Genomic DNA, 24,280 nt, shown 5'->3' with positions numbered 1-24,280 from the left:
CTGAGCTGAGGGGGAGGACCGGATATCTACAGCCATCTGCTGGGAAAGCCTCCAATCTGCTTCTCCAGCCACACATGGAGCATCAATAGAAACATAGACAACAGGAGCAGGAATAGGTCATTCAGCCTTCCAGGCCTGCACCATTCAGTATGTTGAGGACTGATCATTAAACTTAGTGCCCAGTCTCCACTTTCTCCCCAAATCCTTTGATCCCTTTCACCCTAAGAACTATATATAACACCATCTTGAAAACAAATATTATTTGGCCCTCAACCACTTCCTGTGGCAGTGAATTCCACAGGCTCCCCACTCTCTGGGTGAAAAAAATTCTTCCTGTCTCAGTCCTAAATGATCTACTCCAAATCCTTAGACATCAGGTTCTGGACTCCTGGTCATCAGGAACATCCTTTTTTCAAAAATCAAAGTCTTCGTAAAAGTTGTGTTTTATGAAGCTAACAAATCTGTCTGTTTGTCTGTGCAGCCTCTGGATCTTATTACCATTCCGGGAGCAAAAATATCGCCCCATCCTTGAGGCCCTTCACTACCAGCATCACCTCTGTTGGGGAGGAAAGGTCAGGACTGACAGAGGGAAGACTAGTGAGGCCCTCCTCCTTAAATCCACCAGCGCAGAGGCACTCACTCTGATGTGTAATCCATCTAGTGTAAGCTGAAAAACACAATCTGGTGAGTACAGCCCAGGAAGTTGTGGAACATAGAGCAGTACAGCACAGTATAGGCCCTCTGGCCCATGATGTTGTGCTGAGCATTTATCTTAATCTAGGATCACCATAACCAACACACCCCTCAATTTACTGCCGTCCATGTGCTTGTCCAGCAGTTGCTTAAATGTCCCTAATGTCTTTGACTCAACTACCACCTCTGGCAGTGCATTCCTTGCACCCACTACTTTCTGTGTAAAGAACCTACTCTGACATGCCCCCATACCTTCCTCCAATCACCTTAAAATTATGACCCCTTGTGATACCCATTTCTGCCCTGGGGAAAAGTCTTGGCTATCTACTCTATGCCTCTCATCACCTTGTACACCTCTATCAAGTCACCTCTCTTCCTTCTCCTCTCCAGTGTGAAAAGCCTTAGCTCACTCAACCTCTCTTCATAAGACAAGCCATCCAATCCAGACAGCATCCTGGTAAATCTCCTCTGCACCCCCTCTCTAAAGCATTTACATCTTTCCAATAATGAGGCGACCAGAACTGTACACAATATTCCAAGTGTGGTCTAAACAGGGTTTTATAGAGCTGCAACATAACCTCGCAACTCTTGAACTTAATCCCCTGTTAATGAAAGCCAAAACACCATCCACCTTCTTAACAAATTATGGCTGAGCTCTTTAATTCACAGAGAACTGCTGGGAAACATGCCCGTGCTGAACCCACGACAGCAATAAATAAGCTGATAGTGATGTGCTGGTAACCAGGGGAACATCAGGCCCACGTTGCCCACGTGTAAACTGAAGTCCAGCCAAGCTCTGTCCAGTGTTGTGGCTTTAGGGTGCAATCACTTGGTTGCCTTCATTGAATGGTGGTGACCTCTGTGAAGAGTCCAGTATCTGCTGGATTTGCACATGGGCCTTCACTCAGTTGTTTGAATTGCGAAGGCTTTTATTCACGACTGGGCAAGAGGGATCCTGAGAGACATGGCTACGTACCCCAAAACCTCCACTGACAGAGAGGAGGAATGACAGACACCCCAGGGATCATTACCTAAGGAAACTTGAGACGTGCCCTGTCTCTCTCTGCCTCCTCTCTGCTATTCATCTAAACATTAGCAACAAGCTAATGAGAGAAGGGGGCTCCTGCAGCTAAGCCCTCCATGCCCTTGCCCATCAGACAATACCCATTATATTCACCTGAAGCTGAGCAGTCAGCAAGCTTTCCGAAACGTCGAATCTCCTGTTCCCTGGATGCTGCCTGACCTGCTGTGCTGTTCCAGCAATAAAGTTTCAACATCAGACAATACCCATTATATTCACCTGAAGCTGAGCAGTCAGCAAGCTTTCTCAAGCTCAATTACAGTTATTGAAGTAACACCCAAACTTGGCAGTAAGAAAAAACTAACTATTTGAAGAACACTGGTATCACTCTTAGTGCTCAGGTGTCAATGTTATGTAGAACCAAGCTCTGTACCCATATGTAACACTCGATAGGACATCAATAGGTTCACTTTCCATCTGTTAAGACTTTTGATTTTTTTTCTATTTCTCTTGTCACCGTCCTTGAGTGGCACCGATCACAGTAAACTCTCAGATGTGCAGTGGATGGAGCTGTGCCTGGTGCCAGTCTCTGGTGCCTTCTGGAAGGAACATGACTTCTGATAGATGTTTGGTTTAGGGGGCTGTTCAGCATATTTTTGGCACTCTTTAGAATAGAATACCTGTTGTTCACTGATGTTAGATTAATATATGGGAAATGCCCTTACGTTTCTGCTTAGCTTCATACTGATGCTCTAGTATGAAAACTAAACAGGAACAAAATGAAATGGATCAAAGCTAACAAAATGAATTGCATGAAATGCCAAATAAAGGTACATAATATCTAAATATTAGCAACATAGGAACAGGAGTAGGCTTGTCTATTGCACATATTCAATGTGATCGTGGATGATCTGTGACCTAACTCTATATACCTGCCTTTAGCCCATATCCCTTAACTCCTTTGCTCGACAAAAAATTATCTATCTCAGAGTTAAAGTGAACTGATCCAGAATCCACTGCCATTTGAGGAAAATAATTCCAACAATGTAAAAGTGTGTGGAAATGCTTCCCAACATGTCTCCTGAATGGACTGGCCCAAATTCTTAGACTATGCCTCTGTCTTAGTTTTAGAATCCCTAACCAATGGAAATAGTTTAACTTTATCTAGCTTGCCTTTTCCTGTTAATATCTTAAGGACTTCAGTCAGATCACCCCTTAACTTTCTAAATTCAGGAGAAAACAGATACAATTTGTAAAATCTTTCCTCATAATATTACCTCTGAAGTCCAGGTATTGTTCTCGTTACAAAAACAAAGGTTGCTGGAAAAGCTCAACAGGTCTGGCAGCATCTGTGGAGAGAAATTAGAGATAGCGTTAACGTTCAAATTACCCTTCCTCAGAACTCAGAACTGAGTTCTGATTTACAACATCCAGAGTTCGTTCAGTTTTTATCATTCTTGTAAACCTTGTCCTCCCTCCAAGGCTAATGTGTCCTTCCTTAGATGTAGTTCCCAGATCTGCTCACAGTCAAAATCAAACGTTCCATTCTTGGCTCCTAGCTCTCTCACCACATAAGTTGTAATTCAGCACCAAATTAAATGGCCAATAGGTTTTTTTGGGTCTGAATGCCTTGTCTTCTTCAGCAACACTGTCATTGGCTTCTTAACCCTTAACCCTCTGCCTCCTCTTCTTCCTCTCTTGGGAATGAAGATCCATGTCCCTCTCTGCCACATTGTCAACCTGTCACTGAGCTAAGTTGCACAGTGCATAGCAAACAATGACTATTCTAGAGGCGCTGTCTGGTAATTACACGAGGGCTCCTCATGACCAGTCCAGGCAATGGAAGCACATTATTAGACGCCCTATATCTGTTCAACCATGGCACTAGTGCACACTGAAGCAGTCCGTGTTCAAATGCAACAAGATCTGAACAATATCCAAGCTTGGGCTGACAAGTGGCAAGTAACATTCATGCCATGCAAATGCCAGACGATGACCATCTCCAATAAGAGATGAACTAGCCACCATTCCTTGACATTCAATGATATTACCATCACTGGATGCCCAACTATTAATATCCTTGGGGTCACGATTGACCAGCAACTAAACTGGACTCACCACATAAACACACTGGCTACAAGCACAGGTCAGAGGTTATGAATACTGTAGCAAGTAACTCACTCTTGATTACCCAAAACCTGTTGACCATCTACAAGGCACAAGTCAGGAGTGTGATGGAATATTCCCCATTGTCTGGATGGGTGCAGCTGCAACAAAACTCAAGAAGCTTGACACCATCCAAGACAAAGCATTCCATTGGATTGACATCACATTCACAAATACTCAGTTCCTCCACTACCGACTCGGTAGCAGCACTGCATATTACCTATAAGGTGCACAGCAGAAATTCACCAAAAGATCCTCAGACAGCAATTTCCAAACTCTTAACTGCTTCTATAGAAGTAGAAGAGCAGCAGATACATGGGAACACCATCATCTGCAGGTTCCCCTCCAAGCAACATGTTGACTTTGAAATATATCGGCATTCTTTCTTGTCACTGGGTCTTCCTTCAGGGGACTGTGGGACTACCTACAACACCTGGACCACAGCATTTCAAGGAGGACGCTCACTCTCACCTTCTCAAAGAGCACATGGGGATAGGCAGTAAATGCTGGCCAACCAGTGATGCTCATGTCCCATGACAGAATTTAAAAAATTGTGGCACTGGGGTTGCGCACTGGGGACAACCCTTGCCCCTGATGATGCAGCCCTATAGATGATGTTGGGTGATATGGAAAAAGCATTCAAAGAAAATGGGTGTTGCGCAGGTTGCAAACATCATGACAACCCGTAGATACTGGGTATACATCAGCAGGAAGTGCTGCTTGTGGTCACAAAGGAGCTAGACATTGAATGAGTGAAATCTCGTCCTGTTCATGATCCTGGCTGCATAATGCCAGGGAGCTCTGAGCACCCCACATGTGCAGTCAGATGTAACTCCAGTGGCTTGGACAGCTTGCCTCTGTGTCCTCGGAAAACTGCACAAATGGAGCATACCTTTGAAGGACATTTTTAACTCACCAAACAGTCCAAGCGGAGGCTGACTGGGTGATGACCCAGCTAAGGTTCAAAAAGATGATGTGTGAGGAAGTTCAGCCCTACTATGATATTCATATATAATGGAACTAGGTGTTTAGTAATACATAATAAACATATACCGTTTGACCAAAACTGAGCCTACTATCTCCCTGAGATGTCATGCTTGCATCCTTTGTCACTGGGCATTGAGATTGCAGACTAGATTAGATTACTTATAGTGTAGAAACAGGCCCTTCGGCCCAACAAGTCCACACTGACCCACCGAAGCGCAACCCACCCATACCCATTCCTCTACACCTAACACTACGGGCAATTTAGCATGGCTAATTCACCTAACCTGCACATTTTTGGACTGTGGGAGGAAACCAGAGCACCCGGAGGAAACCCACACAGACACAGGGAGAATGTGCAAACTCCACACAGTCAGTCGCCTGAGGTGGGAATTGAACCCGGGTCTCTGGAGCTGTGAGGCAACAGTGCTAACCACTGTGCCACCGTGCCACCCTATTACCAGGAGAAGGACCAGCGGCAGTGAAACTGCTCAAGGCATCTCAGATCAAACCGGCAGAAACCACAATTACAAGATTTTGCGTGTCTTTGACCCACCCTTTGGGCCCTTATCACGAGTAAAATCCTGACCTGCTGCCACCTTATCTTGCATGACCCATTACTGGTTGTCCTCTTGCTCATTCAGCTATGTGCAAGCCTTGTATATTGAAAGGCATGTGTCTCACTCTGATTTGTTGGGGCCTTCATTATCCCCTGTGACACAACTCTGTAGCCTAGTAATCAACAACATGTATCATAGCTTCACCCCGACATCCTTAAGATTCAGATACTCTTCAGATTCACTGAAGGATCCTGCAATGGTTTCACAGATACCAGCACCACCACAAACAGCAGCAATGTTATTGAGAAGGAGTTGTCAATCAGCTCAGAGTTCAATGCACTTTGTAACTTAATTGGGATGTCATGGTCAGGAGTGACTTTAGCTTATTAGCCTTTATGCAACATTAAGAGTTTCATTTCAGTGTAAAGTCCTTGAATCTGAGCGTTCATGCAGTTTTGTTTTTGGTTTCTGTTCCAATTCACTTTCAGGTATTTCTGATGCGAAGCCTCTAGATCAGGCTTCTCCTATTTCCGTTGCACATACTCAATTAAACCCCCTTGTCTGACTGGTCCAAAGAGGAAAATGGTTTGAATGCTTTTTTTTTCAATTCCTTTACCCTCAATCCTCCCTCTTGAAACTACACGCCCCCATTTCTGTAGACGGTCTTCTCATTTACTCTGACATCTGCTTTGCAATGCTCTAACCTCTCCCTTTCACTGTATTCCTATTCATGATATCCCGTGACCTTCTTCTGTTGCCCCCCTGGAGAATACACCTGCTCATGTCCCTCCTTTACCCTTTCACTGCCCTATATTCAATTTACCCATTCTTTCACTCTTGCCAACTCACCTCATGACTCCACCCTGCTCCCTATTCTCAATGTGCTGCTCCCACATTGCTTTGTGCCGCCATCACTGTGACTCTCTCCTCTGCCTCAGGTGCTCACCTCCATTGTTTTCATGCTGTACATCTCTATGCCTCTATGACTCTATACCTCTGGAACATCTCGCAACTGTCCCCTGGAAGTTGAGTTTTCTGCCAAGTTTCCCACCTTTATTTACACCTTTTGTGTCAAGGTCCTTTTCCGGTGAGACTGTTCTGTGTTGAACTCATTGTCTGTTGAGCTTCATTCGTATTGAGCCTGTCTTGCCTGCCATGATGAGGATCTTTGGTGTCAGCCAGTTGGACCAACTCCCTTGGGCAAGCTGATTGGTTCAGACTGCTTGTATCTCTTCCTCTGAGAAACTTTGTAACACCAGTAATGAGCTGGGTGACCTGAACAGTCTACATCCCATGTATTGTAACGGTTTGGGGAAAAAAGCATGTTGGTTATGAAGGATTCAACTATTGAAGAGCCTCCAGGAAAAGACAACCTTGTCCATACATGCCACATGTATATGGTCAGGATGTCAATGAGCTTTGATGGAATGTGAGTTAATGAAAAGGATATTGGTGATGGTTGGGATGCTGGACAGGCTTGGCAATTTTAATACTTGCCGTTTAACCTGCCTTTGAAAATTGAGGGCTTGGCTCCTATCCAATTAGATAGCCCCTCCTGTCCTTGTGCCTGCTCCAGGTAGGGTCAAAACAATCCGCATTGTGTTTCTTTATATTTAAGCCAGAAAGAAATGCAAGTTATTGTGCACTTAGCAAATTGTGATACTCTGAAAAATACTGCCAAAAATGGAAGGAGCAGATTCAGTGGTGCATTTCAAAAGAGATTTAGATTTATACTTAAAGGGAAAAAAATGCAGGGCAGTGGGCATAAAGGACTTCTATATGACTAAATTAATACAGCATTCTTGGAGCTAACATGGGCATGATGCATTGAATGCCCTCCTATTTCGTGATCCTAGGATTATAAATGGAGCTAGATTCCAAATGTATTGAATTAACTACAATTCACTTTGAGAATTTCTGACATCATAGAAGCTGCAATTTCTTTAGTTCTTAAAATCATTCCATTAGTTGACTACAAGTTTCAGTAAATTGCAGGATTTCCCTTGTTAGCTTCTGAATCCTGCCATTTGGCTGAAATGTGGGTCAGAAACTCACACTGTCTGGACAATAATCAAGTACAGGCTGCCCTAGCCAGACAAGTAATATCTCAAAGGCAGATCAAGTGCTAATTAAGAAGGCCAGGGTTGTCTTGAAAGTGGAGGGCCAAACAGAAGCCAGTGGATGTTTTATATAAAATTTAAAGAGTGGTGCTCCCATTGGTGTTACTAAGATTTGATAATGATGTAAATGAACCTTTGAGGTAAGTAGTGACATCAATGTGACCTCAGTGATCATGTGTTAGAGTTCCTGTAAACACTTCTGGATATTGTATAACTCAAAGTCTCTTGAATCATACATCATAATTACAAAGACATCAGCCCTGAGCTTGTAACAATACCTGAAGAACCCACACAAGAACGTGTTCTCAGGAATGGCCTATGCATTACCTGGGTTTGGCTGATGCCATCTCCTGTGGGAGCTCAAAGGCTGACTGGAAAATCCTAGTTAAAAATCGAACGACAGATTCATTTGGAAGTTCTAGCTTTTGGAGCGCTGCTCCTTCGTCAGGTAGCTAGCGGGACAGGATCATAGGGCAACGAATTCCTAACACAAGATAGTAGTGTCGTGCAACTGATATGATATATTGAACAAACCAAGATTACTGTTAGGTCTTTCATCTTTTAGAATGGGTTTCAGATTTTGATTCATTAATATGTAAATCTCAGAATTTCTTTCAAGTCACGTTCCCGAGATAACTTAAGGGTTTATAAAAAAAAGTGACATCTTAGTTCAGGCAATGCATTAAAGGTGTGAGGTAAGAGTCTGTCTGTATCCCGTATCAGTTGTATGACATTATGATCTTTTGTTATAAATTCTGTGTCTTATGATCCTGCCCCACCAGTTACCTGACAAAGGAGCAGCGCTCCAAAAGCTAGTGATTTCAAATAAACCTGTTGGATTATAACCTGGTGTTGCGTGATTTTTAGCTTTGTCCACCCCAGTCCAACACTGGCACATCCTCATCATGGAAAATCCTAGTCAATGTCTTTTGGTTGATCCTAAGTTGCCTTCAGCGATCTGGAACATGTACCTACCACTTGTGGGTGGCTAAGTCTGATACTATGTGTTCAACATGTTCAGAAATGGTCTGGTGGAAGGATGGGGCTGAGAAGTCAACATACGGTTGGCAGCATTATTTTTACCTCCTGCTCGCCTCTCAGTATTATCTTTGTTCTAGAAAGAGGGTCATTTTCTTAAGACAAGTATAATTGAGTAAAGAGCGATTTTAAAAAAAGATGAGCAAAAATCTTTCAGGAGGTGAGGAGAGGGTTCAAAATTGGTAAAGGAAAAGACATTTTAAAAAATGATTCAATTACATCCTTCATGTAGACTGTCAAAACATCATGGGGTTTGACAATGAATCAAATCTTGATAAATTAACAACTTTGGGTTGATTACTGTAGATTAATTATAAGATCTGCCACTGTCTAATGTTGTTTTTGTAATTCAAAGTTGTGTAATTGTAATAAACTATGTACATTATTGTATTGTCAATCAGGACATCCCCTTTACTGAATAAATGTAGCATACCATTACAAGACCTCTTTTCCTGTTTATTTGTGGATAATGATTCTGTTCTAAAACTTTTTCTAAAACTTTCAGCCCAATTGTCTTCAGTATGAGTGATGCTAACTAAATAATGCATGTTGTTTACTGGGAATGTTTTTTTGAAGATGTTTGACAAGCCTTTTTCTTTAGTTTGTAAATGGACATAATTTGTCAAAAATATGTCTTAATAGAATATGTACCTTCCCCATCTCCAATTGGAACTTGTACTTTGTACTTTAATTTGAACTTTAAAGTAGGATGTTGTGAAACATCAGTCTTTCTAACGCTTTATTTGGAGCAAAGATTCTTCTCTCCAGTTAGTTCTGTGCTTAATGTACTGACATTTGAATGTTCCATGTGGTGATTGATTGTCACTAGCTACACCAGAGCTAACTAAAGTATTCCTTTTACATATTTTATTTATATACACCTTCTGTTTCCTCATCTTCATTGAATCCTTTTCAGTTCTGATTATTAATCACTACGTATTGTTGTCTCACCTCACTGATAGCAGATAAGAGGATGGTCAGCAAATTATTAGCAACATGGTGAAGGGAATAGGTTGGGAGTCTCAAAGATGCAATGAGGTTTGAGAGTATGAGGGAGAGCATGTGAGAAAAGGTAAAATGAAACACAGGCTCAGGAATTTGCAAGCTGTAAAAGAGAAACGGGGGAAGCTATTCATGAACAAAGACCTGGTGAGTCCTTTTTGCAAGGTTTGTGAAGGTTTGTAGCTCAGGTTGAGGTTTAGGGTGTAGGTTTGCTCGCTGAGCTGTAGGTTTGATATCCAGACGTTACATTACCTGGCTAGGTAACATCATCAGTTCACCTTACTCTTTATTGAGTCACCCACCGTGATAGGATTTGAACCCAGAACCCCAGATGATTATAGTTAACATTTCAAATCTTAAGGGTCACCAAACTCAAAATATTAACCTTGCTTTCTTCCCACAGGGGACAAATTTAGAAAGGACCTCAGGGGCAACCTTTTCATGCAAAGTGTGGTGTGTGGATGGAATGAGCTGCCAGAGGAAGTGGTAGAGGCTGGTACAATTACAACATTCCAAAGGCACTTGCATGGGTATATGAATAGGAAGGAGTTAGAGGGATATGGGCCCAAGTGCTGGCAAATGGATGTGATTAAATTAGGATATCTAGTTGGCATGGACGAGTTGGACCAAAGAGTCTGTTTTCATGCTGTACACCTCTATTATTCTATTACTCTATAGATGCTGCCAGACCTGCTGAGTTTTGCCAGCAATTTCTGTTTTTGCCTCAGATGTTCAGTTTTACTTTAGCCCAGATGACTAGCCTGGTTACCTGGATAGCTAGTCCAATGAGTTGCCACTACACCGCTGCCTAACCTCACTGCAAACGAAATGGAGCTGGTTGATGCCTAATATTCAAATAATCCAAATAATAATATAGATTGCTGCTTGCAAGGACACAGGTCATGAAACTTTTGGTAAATTCAGAATTACTTACTTTAGATGGTGTGACAGTTTCTAATTAGTATGGTTGTTGGTTTCACAATTAACCGTTGGGTATGTTGGCAACAAATAACTGAAACAATGGTTTCCTGTGGTTGCTATGCTAAGATAATGTTCAATTTTTGGCAGTTGTCTCATCCTGTGGTGAATTGAAGTTCCAACTTATTGTGTCCTTCTGCACTTACTTCCTTTCTTAAAGTTGGGTGGTTTTGCAGAGTGAACGATGGAATAACTGACTGCTGTATTAATTCTGGATGGTTGCATCTGGATATCGGTGGCTTCTGGTGTTACCTTCCAACAGATACAGACAGCGATGTGTCAATGGGAGATGCTGGCAAATCACTTGTGAAAACTATTATTCAAAAATGTACAGGATCTGTACAGTTCATATGTGGTTTTGGGGAAATTAAATTATTCCAATGATTCATTGTTTCTACTGCTCCTGGTAATAGAGTAGTGTTGTTAATGAAGGCAAAATGCTTCAGATAAAAAATAAGGAAAACTGACAAAAAATACAAAGGTTAAAAAAAATCCATGATAACTCCTCTTAACAAATTCCACTTCAGACGTGGAATCTACAAAAGGAAGGGCTAGTTACTTTGCCATCTAACTGGATCCATGCTAACTTTGTCAAAGTAAGTCAAACAGTGTACATGATATCACGGGCTCGAGTGAAATTGTTTCAAAAATCGAGAATGCTAGAGAATCGCAGCAGGTCTGACAGTATTTGTGGAGAGGCAAACAGAAATAACTTTTCAAGTGGAATCTGACATTTCTTCAGAATTTGCTTGGTCTTTTCAGATCAGTGTAGGCATCAGGGAGCCTGACACAATGCCTTTGATTTGTTCACTGAAACTTAACCACAATACAATCTGCTGAGCAGGTTATCCTCATTTCTGTTTTCTAACATCTTAGCTTGTAACAAAGCATTAGTCAATGATTGTACCTTGCCTAATGGGAATGATAGACAGGCAGCGATATAGTGGTAACATCACTAAAATAGCTCTTGAGAACTTGAAACTAATGTCTTTCAGACAGTGGTTCAAATCCTACCATGATACTTGTAGAAACTTGAATTCAAGAAAAAGCTGTAGTGAAAGAAAAATTTGCAATCATGCAACTACATTGATTGGCATGAAAGAAATCTGGTGCTGGAAAAGCACAGCAGCATCCAAGGAACAGGAGAATCGACGTTTCAGGCATAAGCCCTTCTTCAGGAATGAGGAAAGTGTGTCCAGATAAAAGGTAGGGAGGAGGGACTTGGGGGAGGGGCGTTGGGAATGTGATAGGTGGAAGGAGGTCAAGGTGAGGGTGATCTCCATCATCTGCAGTCCTCACTTTCTCCATGAAAGAAATCTGGCTCAGTAATGTCCTCTAAGATGGACAATCTGTCTTCTTACCTCGTCGGGCCATCAATGACTCCATATCCACAAGAATATGTTCAATATTAAACTGCTCTTTGGGCAATAAATTCTAATCTAGCCAACGATGCCTATACCAAAGAATGAATTTTTAAAAATCCATTCTGCCTTGGTTTTGTGAAAGACATTGAGCTGTGATGTGCTCAGTACATTGATAGGTGCATAACAGTTCACTGAGAAACATTCTAGACACCAATGCCCCATGCCCAGAAAATACTATATCGATAACTAATGTGATGACAAATTGGAAATTTTTTTAGTTAACCCTAATGAATAACTACAACAGGTGTTAATAAAAATGCTTAAATAAGTCCAGTTCCTTGACTGAATGGCATTTGGTTGGAACGTTTGAGAAAAGGTCATTCATTTGAAAATTTATATCTCTCTCCACAGATTAGATTATTTACAATGTGGAAACAGGCCCTTCGGCCCAACAAGTCCACAACGCCCCGCCGAAGCGCAGTCCACCCATACCCCTACCCCTACATTTACATTTACATTTACCCCTTACCTAACACTACGGGCAATTTAGCATGGCCAATTCACCTCCAGACTTGCTCAATTTCTCCAAACTTCTCTCTTATTTCATATTTGCAGCATCCACATTACTGTAGATATTAACCGAAAATTTACTGAGTTATTTGAAACAAAGATAAATGAAATTAAGTGAATTAAATGAAGATTAACAAAAATGTATGAGGCCTGGTGATGACCTAATGATTGGAAAGGTCACTAGTTTTAAAGTGTTTCTATGTTTTGCTGAAGGAACGTATATCTAGTAGCTCAGCAGGCAGAAAACAACTCTCGCAGTAACTCCAGAAAAGCTGAAGTCTTGATTAGTTTAAACAGAGAATCATAGAGTCAGACAGCATGGATACAGGCCCTTCAGTCCAACCAGTCCATAATCCCAAACTAAACAAGTCCTACCTGCCTGTTCCTGGCCTATATCCATCCAAACCTTTCCTATTTAAATGTCTTTTAAACAAAGTTCATTCCATATGCAAACCACCATCTGTGTAAAAAATTTGCCCTCATGTCTTTCTTAAAATCTCTCTCCTCTCACCTTAAAAATGTGCCCCCTTGAACTCTCTCATCCTAGGGAAAAGATAACTACCATTAACTCCACCCATACCCCTCATTATTTTATAAACTTCTATAAGGTCACCTCTCAACCTCATACACTCCAGTGAAAAAGTCTCAGTCTATCCAGCCTTTCTATGTAAGTCAAACCTTCCGTAACCAACAAGATGCTGGTATATCTCTTCTGAACTCGCTCCATCTTAATTATATCCTTCTTATAACCGGGTGACCAGAACTGGACACAGTTGTGATAATGTGCATTATTTTTCAGCTAAATTAGTGACTATTATAGAATTGTGCTGCATGAATACAGTTGATTGGACATGAAGGTGGGTAAGGAGAAAGTGAGGACTGCAGATGATGGAGATCTGAGCTGAAAAATGTATTGCTGGAAAAGCGCAGCAGGTCAGGCAGCATCCAAGGAGCAGGAGAATCGACGTTTCGGGCATAAGAAGGGCTTATGCCATGAAGGTGGGTAAGCTAAAGCTGAGGTCAAAGTTTGTTAAGTCCACGAGATAAGTCTCATTTCAGAGAAATACAAACAAGTCTTCATGGGGGTAGAGTACTGAGATGGATAGAAAACTGCCTGCAAACAGGAGGCAAAGAATAGGAAGAAATGGGTCATTTTCTGATGGCAGCCAATGACCAGTGGGTTATCATAGGGATCAGTGCTTGGACCCCAGCTATTTACAGTAGAGGTTAATGACTTAGATGAAAGATCTAAATACAACATCTCCAAGTTTGTCGGCATGGGTGGGAGGGTAAACTGTGAGGAGAATGCAAAGATACTTCAGTGTGATTTGGATAAGTTGAGTGGGTGGGCAAATGCATGACAGATGAAGTACAATGTGGATAAATGTGAAGCTTTCCATTTTGATAGCAGAAAAGGGCAGGCAGATTATTATCTGAATGGCAATAGATTAGGAAAGGGGGACGTAAACTAAGATCTGGGTATCCTTGTACACCAGTCAGTGAAAATAAACATGCAGGGGCAGCAGACAATAAAGAAGACAAATGATGTATTGGCCTTCATAATGAGAAGATTCAAGTACAGAAACAAGGATGTTGCTGCAATTGTACAGAGTTTTGGTGAGACCACACCTGGAATACTGTGTGCAGTTTTAGTCACCTTATCTGAGAAAGTGCAACGAAGATTACTTGACTGATTCCTGGGATGGCTGAAATGACAAATGAATAGGAACTGGATCAGTTAGGACTAGACTCACTGGAGTTTAGAAGCATGAAGAGGGATCTCTTGGAAACCTATAACATTTTAATAGGACTAGACTCCCTAAATGTAGGAAGGATGTTCCCTCATAGTTAATATTGCAAGTCCAGTGACTCTACTTCAGAACTGGAGAAGTTCTGAAGAAGGGTCTCTGGATTGAAACAGTAACTCTGTTTTCTGTCTCTGCACAAATGCTGTAGACCTGTTGAGTTTATCCAACAATTTCTGTTTTTGATTGAACATATTCCATTGTTAGAATTGACTTGAATTATTAATATCCAAAGTATATTCAACCAACTAGGGAAAGTGGGAATAAAAACCTGCAGATTATTGATGAGCCAGGTAGAAAGGTTGAAATTAAATTAATAACTAGGCTCAGTAATGGAAGGGGCAATTGAAATTTAAGTGGTAAAGAAGGTTCCACTTAAAGAATGGTTGGGTTCAGACTATTTTGATTAGTGAGGACCCAATCTGGGAAGTCAATGAGTGCAGTCTATTTGTTAGGCAGGAATGGTTAACGGCATTTCAAAGAAAATAAAAGAATTCACTAGAAGATATGGAGGGATTGCAACAAAATTAGAAGAGAGGGATGCAGTTGTGGAGTATTTGTTGAAATAACTTGAGGAGGAGAAAGCAGGATGAGAAAAGGAATTGGAAAAATGTGAGTTAGAAAGGGAGAAGTGGTCTCACTGGGTGTAATTTGGTGGAAGTTAGTGTGTTGATAATCAATAGCAGTGTGACAGTCTGACACAAGAGGAATTCAAACAGCACTGCAGAGCTGAGGAAGTAAAAAAGCAATCTGCAGACCTGAAAATAGCTTATTATTCTTGTCTCATTGAAGAAAAGTCCCAATATCTGTATTGAAAGGAGAATCGTGGCCCATATAGGGATAAAGTGGACAGGCTATAGGAGCTACTGAAGTGAACTAGTTGGGTAGTGTGTACAATGAGGGGTGATCTCGAGTCAAAGGATGAGGGAGGGGATATAAAAGCCCACTAATGGCCCCTACAGATACTGAGCTGATGTAAGCCAGATGGAAATGGCAGGATGGGGGATAGAACAGAAAAATGTGGTACCATATACTCAACCAGTTACTGGGAATGACTGAGAAATATCCTAAATTAGACTTTAAGAAGGATCCATATGGACATTTCCAGGAACTGGATCAGATGGTAACCCTCCAAATAATGGAAAAATGGCAAATGTTGTTACTTATTTTATTCAGTAGCCTATTTGCTGACCCCCCCCCCCCCACAACATCTAAACAGAGATAATTTTGCATTCCAAAATAATAGACTAGTTGTAATGGATAACTCTCAAGGAACGCCATCCAAGCCCTTATATCATTATCCAGCAAGGGCCTAACATGGCCCTGCCTCGTTTGTGGATTAATTGAGAGCAGCTTAAAAGACGGCCAGTCCCGGGAATCCCAAATGCAGAAATGCCCTTACAGACACTATCTTAATTCACTGGTTGAGAAAACTGATAGGCCAATTACTCTCATATATTCAGGCATCATTTGAAGAATTTGACCCAATGGTCACATCTAGTACAGATGTTGCAGTGTTGAAGAAAATTACTTTTCATTTTGAAAGAAATAATGGCATAAGAAAGTAGAGCCAGAGCAGAAGCCTGAGGGAAAGATGTATGAAGCGAAAAGCCAATTTAGGCTGAAAAATAATCTACATGGGTTAATGAAACTTCCTGAAGTGAAAATTGTCGACCACAAAGTGGGAAGATCTCTCTTCATTGTCCTTTTGATTTTTACAAAGATGAGGAATTGTTTTCTGTAGAGTCATAGACTCATAGAGATCTACAGCACAGAAACAGACATTTCAGTGCAACTCATCCATGCCGACCAGATATCCCAACCCAATCTAGTCCCACTTGCCAGCACCCAGCCCATATCCCTCCAAACCCTTCTGTTCATATACCCATCCAAATGCTTTTTAAATGTTGGAATTGTACCAGCCTCCACCACTTCTTCTGGCAGCTCATTCCACATACATACCACCTTCTGTGTGAAAATGTTGTCCATTAGGTCTCTTTTATTTCTTTCCTTTCTCACCCTAAACCTATGGCCTTTAGTGCTGGACTCCCCCAACCCAGGGAAAAGACTTTGTCTATTTATCCTATCCATCCCTCTCATGATTTTATAAACCTCTATAAGGTCACCCCTCAGCCTCTGACGCTCCAGAGAAAACAGCCCGAGCCTGTTCAGCCTCTCCCCATAGCTCAAATCCTCCAACCCTGGCAACATCCTTGTAAATCTTTTCTGAACCCTTTCAAGTTTCACAACATCCTTCCGATAGGAAGGAGATCAGAATTGCATGCAGTATTCCAAAAGTGGCCTAGCCAAATGTTCTGTACAGCTGCAACATGACCGACCAACTCCTGTACTCAGTACTCTGACCAATAAAGCATACCAAACGCCTTCTTCACTATCCTAGCTACCTGCGACTCCACTTTCAAGGAGCTATGAACTTGCACTGTGGTTGACAGTTGTTCTGTGATTCAACAGTTGGTCAGTGAATTTAGTTATCTTTTGTCTGAATTTTAAAAAGTTTTCTTGCATTTTCTGTCTTTTACACCATCGAAAGAAAGAAAAGGATGCTTTATGTCTGCAGGCTTTGAATATGTCTTTCACTCTCTGCTGTTCTTGGCACATGCAGCTTTTTAACTCTCCACAGTTCATTCAATCAGAAAGCTGTTGCTATGCAGAGTTTTCTTAACTCAAAAGATTCCTACTGCTGTCAAGTCTCAAATTCTCCCTCTCACTGCTTCCAAAAGGCCAGTGTCTTTTGCACAGTTCTACACAACGCAAAACCTTATTTTCAAGATAATATAAACTTTCCAAGTTTTTCAGTTGTTACAGTTCAACTTCCATTTCAGTTCATAGTCTCCAAAATTAAAGATATGTGGTTTCTTACAATCTCATTGGGGTTGGAATTTGAAGATGCATTTCAGACAATCAGATTTGTAGAGAAATCCACATCTGCTTAGAAGCTCAAAGCAATCAAAGTCAATTCTAATACTGTTATGCTGAAGCTCATGATAGGGTAAGCGTGGTTAAGTTTATTCTTGACTAAATAAAAAAATTGTATATTAAAACCTCATTAGATGCAAGCGAAATCTTGACAGTTGCATAGCAATTGACTCATAACCTCATTATCTACTGTCACAATGCTTATTGCTTATGAAGTCTAGATTGTGGTGCTGGAAAAACACAGCAGGTCAGGCAGCATCCAAGGAGCAGGAAAATCGATGTTTCGGGCAAAAGCCCTTCATCAGGAATCTGCTTATGAAGTTTAATCTAGTGATTATCCCTATTCTTTCTGACAATTTTGCAATAATCTTATAGGAATTCTCTTTGAAGAAACACCTGGTGTCATGAGTTTATTTGTCAACATTGGCAGAATGAAATTATGAAGAGACAGCCCTTGAGCTGGGCTTGTATTCTCTGGGTTGTAGAAACTTTAGGTCTGATGTGATTGAGACTTTTACAATTTTGAAAGGAATTGATCAGCTAGGCAAAGAAAACCTTTTTTATTTTGGGCTGGTGAGTGACTCAAGGACACAATCTTAAAATCAAACCCAGGCAATTCAGGAGAAAGCTGAGGAAACACTTCTTCAAAGGGGCAGTAGAAGTGTTGAACTCTCTTCCATAAAAAGCACTAGATAATTAATCCTTTTAACACTGAGATTGCTATAAGGTTGCAAAATGATATGGATCTAGGACACTGGGAAGAGTAAAAATACACTTTACACGTTTAAAGAGTTTGTGATTCAAAAAAACCTGGAGTTGCTTGCGTGCAATTCTTTGAGGGTGATAGGTCCGGTTATTGCTTTAATTTATGCCTTCAGCCAGTATTCCTATTTGCATATTGAACAGTCGCTGTGGAATATCTTTGGGCTGCGATGGCCTGCACATACACTATCACTGAGGTGGTTTGATCTCTTCAATCCCATATGTACTGTAACACAACTTCATTAACATCTTACATAATACATGCTCAATCAATCATGTTTTAGAGCTAACTGCCTGTATGGATTCCTATGCGTCAGTGACTTCACTGTCTTAATTGTTCTTTCTGCCTCTCTGTTAGACTGAGGATGGAGTGGAAACTTTGTCACCAGGTTGATGTCTGTATCCAAACCGAACTTCCTGAAATTCTCTTTCATGGATTTAGATCCATTGACCAATAATTCTTCCGGGAAACTGGGTATTGTAAAGGTCCTTTTCAATACTCTATTCTCTTAGTCCACTTTTGTTGAATAAAGTCTTACCATTTCAGTTAATCTTGAATAATAATTGACCAGAACTCAACATATGTGCCCTTTACAAGCAAGCAATTCTGTGGCTTGACTTTCCCATGGCCTTTTCACAAATCTTGCCAAAATCATTGGCTCTATAGGCACTTGCTACACCTCTGGCACAACAAAATGTAATCATGTATGTCTTTCAAAAGTCTAGCCATCACACTGACTGTTGTGCTCTTGTTTTACATTTTGTAATACCTAGATTTAATATAGGAGTTCTCTTTGCATGACTTTGGTATAACCGTGACACTCAATAAATCTTCCACTGTTGTTGGGTGTTGTTTATGTTCATAAGTTTTCAACAGCTCTTCTGCTGGACTATATTTTGATCATTGTGCACTCATTGTCAGAGTTTTTAGCTGCACAAATTTGTCTGAGCTTGCTCTCTATTGATGGTAAAGTTTTGGTTATTGCCAGAGAATAAGACTCTACAAGAACAAAGTCAAGATTGGAGTGGTGCTGGAAAAGCACCACAGGTCAGGCAGCATCCCAGGAGCAGGAAAATCGACATTTCGGGCAGGAGCCCTTCAGGAATGACACTTCTCCAAGAACCAAACCTTCTTTTTATGCTCAATCTTCTGCTCCCCTTGATTGTATTTCCAATACTTGTCTGGAACATCCAACTATTTCATAACTATATCGTATTAGCATGTGTTTGAATCTTTAGATGCATATACTCATTTTGAGACTTAAGTAAATTCCAATAATGTTGCCAAATGCTGTGATTCATCTCAATGTGGAATGGTTGTCTGGTAACACATTCTCAAACCTCTCATATCCCCATGGAACTGCAAATACCTCTATGTTACGTATCTCTGTCCAGGCTGTGTCAATGCTCTTGACAAAAAAAAGGCCAATTTCTATGTTCACTCAGCTCACATTTGGATAAGGACTGCTCCATTGATGCATCCATGGCTATTCCTGATGAAGGACTTATGCCAGAAATGTTGATTATCCTGCTCCTCGGATGCTACCCGACCTGCTGTGCTTTTCCTGCACCACACTTTTTGACTCTGATCTCCAGCATCTGCAGTCTTCACTTTTCTGCATCCATGGCTATGATAATGAAAGCCTTAGGTTGAAATGGACAAAAGCATCAGTTTCTCTTTAAACTTTTCAAACCCCCTGTTGTACATTTCTGACTCCAATGCGATTGACGGCTTTTTCTCAAAAGCATGGGACTGGCTAAATTGGGGTGGAATGTTCCTACTTTCCATGCTGTGCTTAAGAAGTGCTGTAAATTATTTACCTACTTCAGTGCTGGAAATTCACTAATGGCCCTTGTCTTCGTCTGATTTCGAAAGAACTGGCATTTCTCAGTTAGTGTAAGGCTTGTGTTCTGCAATGCTTTCAAAATATCGCTGATGCTCTGGTAATTTTGCCATAGGGACATAGAAACAGGCATAGACCATTCAGCCCCTTGAGTCTGTTTCATCATTCACCGAGTTCATGGCTGATCTATGACCCAACTCCATATACCTGTCTTTGGGCCATATCCCTTAATACCTTTGCTTAACTGAAAATAATGTTTCTCAGATTTAAAAATAACAACTGATCCAGCATCCACTGCCATTTGTGGAAAAGAGTTTCAAAATCTACCACTGTTTGTGTGTAGAAATGCTTCCTGATATCTCAGACTGTGCCCCAGTCTCTCGAATCCCCAACCAGTGAAAATAGTTTATCTTTACCTACCGAGTGTTTTTCACATTTATGTCTTGAAGACTTTAATCAGCCCTTAACATTCTAATTTTTTGAGAAAACCGGCCTAATTTGTACAGTCTTTCCTCATAACTTAATCCCCGAAATCTTTCATTCTTTTAAACCTATTGGTCTCTTCCAAGACCAATATATCCTTCCTAAGGTGTGATAGTCAGAACAGCTCACAGTACTCTGACTGGGGTCTAACCAGGATTTTGCATAACAGCAACATCACTTCTGCATTGTTGCATTCTTGTTCTAGTTTGATTATTGGACCATCCCACATGCAGGGATAGCACTGGCAGAGTTGCTAATGGGTAGAAGATTCTGCACCAGGTTAAGCCTAATCTTCCTGGACCTGGTGGGGGAGGGGTGTGTGTGTGTGTGTGTGTGTGAAATGGCATCAGCAATTCCAATGTCAGACGCAAGACTCTGCCAAGTGAGAGAGACAGTTTGATACAAGGTTTGGTGCAAGAATCACAGAAATGGACCCAACACATATAAGAGGCATGGTCAACGTGAGGTCAGGACCAGTGATGTATAAAGTCTGGCTAAGTGTGACCATATGAAAGTCATGAATTTGCAAATGGTGTGGGAGCAAAATGTGCCCTGCCCCTTGGAATGGAAGAAATGCTGTCAGAAGCTGTGGAGTCACCCATTCCATCAAATGTTGTCGGGTCAACTGAATCAGAGATGGACATGATGGAAGTAGCCATCTTGACATGTTTGCCACTGGAAGAAGAGAGTGAAATTCTACCGAAGTGCTCCTGGCACAAGAGGTGAGCTTCTGTGTTTTACCTGCCACTCATACCAATCACTGAGTTGGAGAAATGTGGTTTAAAACACCTCAGGAGGCTCTCCAAGAAAAAAGGATTGGCCTGTGTCCTTGGACAGCAGAGGGGGAAGGATGTAGTGATTGTAATCAGGTCAGGCAGCTTGACCTCATAGAATATGACTTCTTTAACTGGGGCTGTTAATCTGGTCCAATCAGAGAGCCCTGACAAACATAAAAAGGATTGAATTCAGAGATACTGACAAGTGCTTGAATCTGTATGATGCAGTATTATAGTCAAGGACTATTAATGTGTAAATAAAGGTTGACTTGGCGATAGGATACTGGCCTCTGTGTAGTTATTTCAGATAGGAGCTAGGATAGTTTTCACTTTTAACTCTTTAACTGAATGAGATCAATACACATTTTTAGTTCTCCAAGAGCTCTGAAGAAATGTGGGCGGCACGATGGTTAGCACTGCTGCCTCACAGCGTCAGAGACCGAGGTTCAATTCCTGCCTCAGGAGACTGACTGTGTGGAGTTTGCACATTCTCCCCTTGTCTGCGTGGGTTTCCTCCGGGTGCTCTGGTTTCCTCCCACAGTCCAAAAATGTGGAGGTTAGGTGAATTGGTCATGCTAAATTGCCCGTAGTGTTAGGTGAAGTGGTAAATGTAGAGGAATGGGTCTGGGTGGGTTGCGCTTTGGCGGGTCGGTGGGGACTTGTTGGGCTGAAGGGCCTGTTTCCACACTGTAAGTAATCTAATCTACAGAAAAGGTAACTGGACCTGAAATCATGTGGTTACAGTAACGAGAAGGTCTCTATCTGGATTGCTATCCCTATGGACTTTCACATCTGATTGACCACAATGTTGTCAGGCCTTGGCTTGAAGGTCTTCCAAGGTCTTACGGGCATCCGCTGAGTCTTCCCACTTTTACACAATTGCATCTTTGAAATCTTCCAAAGTTTTGTCCTACCTTTGGAGTCTTCCTTTTTCAACTATGTCGCTTGAATGTTATTTTAACTTCAGACCCTGGCTCTGGAGGTTTTCACTTGAGCTTCAAGAGTGCTTTATGTTCTTTAACTTGTACTTTAAACCAATACTGCTGCCTGCATATTAAGATGCAAGTCCGGTGTATCTACGTACACTGTTCCTGAGTCTGTAAAGCTCCTCGATTCCTTATGTTCTGTAACACTCCTTTATTTATACAGTACACGGTAGGTTATCAAACTCCTTGTCTAGTATCTAAGACCTCTCTTTTCACAGGCTCATAGCAGCCTGATGTTTTCTATCACAGAGTTATGTGATTAATTATTGCATCATGATTTACATGAATCTCATTGTACCACAGGTACTAAAGCAGTTGACAAAGCATAGGGGATCATTGGCTAAATAAGGAGAGGCATGGTGTTAAAAATGCTAGCATGGTCCATGTGATGTTCTGGGTTAAACCTTTGCTGTCCTGTGGGGACTGGTTATAGAGGAAGGACTAAAATGAGAGAGTCTTACACCACGCTAACTCTCTGAGACTTTCCTGTCTCTGAGCGATCCTGCCAAAGATGGAGGTCTTAGTGGCATCAATTATCCACTTGGTAGCAGCCGTTAACTAATCAGCTTCAATTAAATGCGCACTTGAAGGCAGATTGATGCCACTTGGGCCTTTACAACAGAGGATGTGGATATGGGAGACTGGAATGTGGAATGGCAGCAGTGGGCACTGATGGCACCCAGTGAGTCTACAAGCTGGACGCTGCTATAGGATTGCTGCACCTATGATAGCTACCACTTCTTTGGTCCTCGCACTGTCTTTAATTGAACTGAGATCCCAATGACAGTATCGTTGCTAGCCATCCCTGGGGAGACTGGGACTGACATCACATGATAGACACTTACAGTTTCCCTGGCTAGAATTGAAGCCAACGCAGACTGTGGAAACTTACCAGAAAAATTCAGCTTGTTGTATCCAATTCTGGGCGACACATTTAGGGAATGATGTAAAGCCTTTGAAAAGAATACCAACGAGATTTTACAAGAATGGTTCTAGGGATCAGGAATTACACTTATGGTTTTCCTTTGAGCAGAAAAGATTAAGAGGAGAATTGATAGAGGCGCTTTGAATGTTTCGACAAAAAAGAAAGACTGTTTCTAGTGTCTGAAGCGTCAATACCAAGATGACAAAGATTTATGTGATTGGCAGAAGACTTAAAGGAAACATAAGGAAAGCTTTTATTTCCAACAAGTGATTAAGATTTGGAGTCTTAATGGACAGGCTGCTGGAGATGGATTCACTGATAGCCTTTAAAATGAAACTGGATAAATATTTGAAGGAGAAAAATAAATTGTGGGAATATGGTGCCGCAATAGAGGTAAAGGACTAAGTGATTGCTCTTTGAAAGACCTGATGGATGCCTCCTGTGCTGAGCAACTCCATACTTTCACAATTTGCTGAAAGCTGGAATAAGCTCAGGGACTAAGTCGTCCAATCCTTTTCCTACTTTATATCAGCTTTTGCCATGCTGCCACTAAAACTGATATGTCTACTTATCTAATGATTTTACAAAAGATGCAAAATTATAATTGAATATTCTCAAGAGATATGACAAATTGGCAATCTCAAGTTTTGTTTTGGTGACTTGCTGTGTATCCTAATTTATTTTCTAAAAAGACCACATTTTGACTTTTGGCTGTATTTATAATGTAAAGCTTGCACAATGTGTTGCCACATTTAATGCACTAATTATTTAGCAGACAATGCCCTAGCTCAGAAACTTCTGTCCTAGCACTTTGCGGTGGGGCTGTGTGAATTTAAGTCACATTGTTGCATTTAACTATACAACTTGTTCCAGCATGGACTGGCATTCAGTTTGATCTTAGATGTCAACAGGACAATAGACAATAGACAGTAGGTGCAGGAGGAGGCCATTCTGCCCTTCGAGCCTGCACCACCATTCAATATGATCATGGCTGATCATCCTTAATCATTATTCTGTTCCTGCCTTATCTCCATAACCCTTGATTCCACTATCCTTGAGATCTCTATCCAACTCTTTCTTAAATGAATCAGAGACTGGGGCCTCCACTGCCCTCTGGGGCAGAGCATTCCACACAGCCACCACTCTCTGGGTGAAGAAGTTCCTCCTGAGCTCTGTCCTAAATGGTCTACCCCGTACTTTTAAGATGTGTCCTCTGGTTCGGGACTCACCCATCAGCGGAAACACGTTTCCTGCCTCCAGAGTGTC

At 41.4% G+C, this 24,280-nt stretch overlaps 1 long non-coding RNA gene across 1 annotated transcript in view; it reads left to right on the top strand.

The window, feature by feature from the left end:
* The window catches only part of LOC122557390, a 109,631-nt gene that overhangs the window by 58,575 nt on the left and 26,776 nt on the right, over positions 1 to 24,280 (top strand). The window lies entirely within an intron of this gene.

Source organism: Chiloscyllium plagiosum, chromosome 15 (genome assembly GCF_004010195.1).
Source record: "Chiloscyllium plagiosum isolate BGI_BamShark_2017 chromosome 15, ASM401019v2, whole genome shotgun sequence".
Classification (NCBI taxonomy): Eukaryota; Metazoa; Chordata; class Chondrichthyes; order Orectolobiformes; family Hemiscylliidae; genus Chiloscyllium; species Chiloscyllium plagiosum.
Note: the sequence above shows the minus strand (reverse complement) of the source record. Positions and strands in the feature narration are given on the sequence as shown.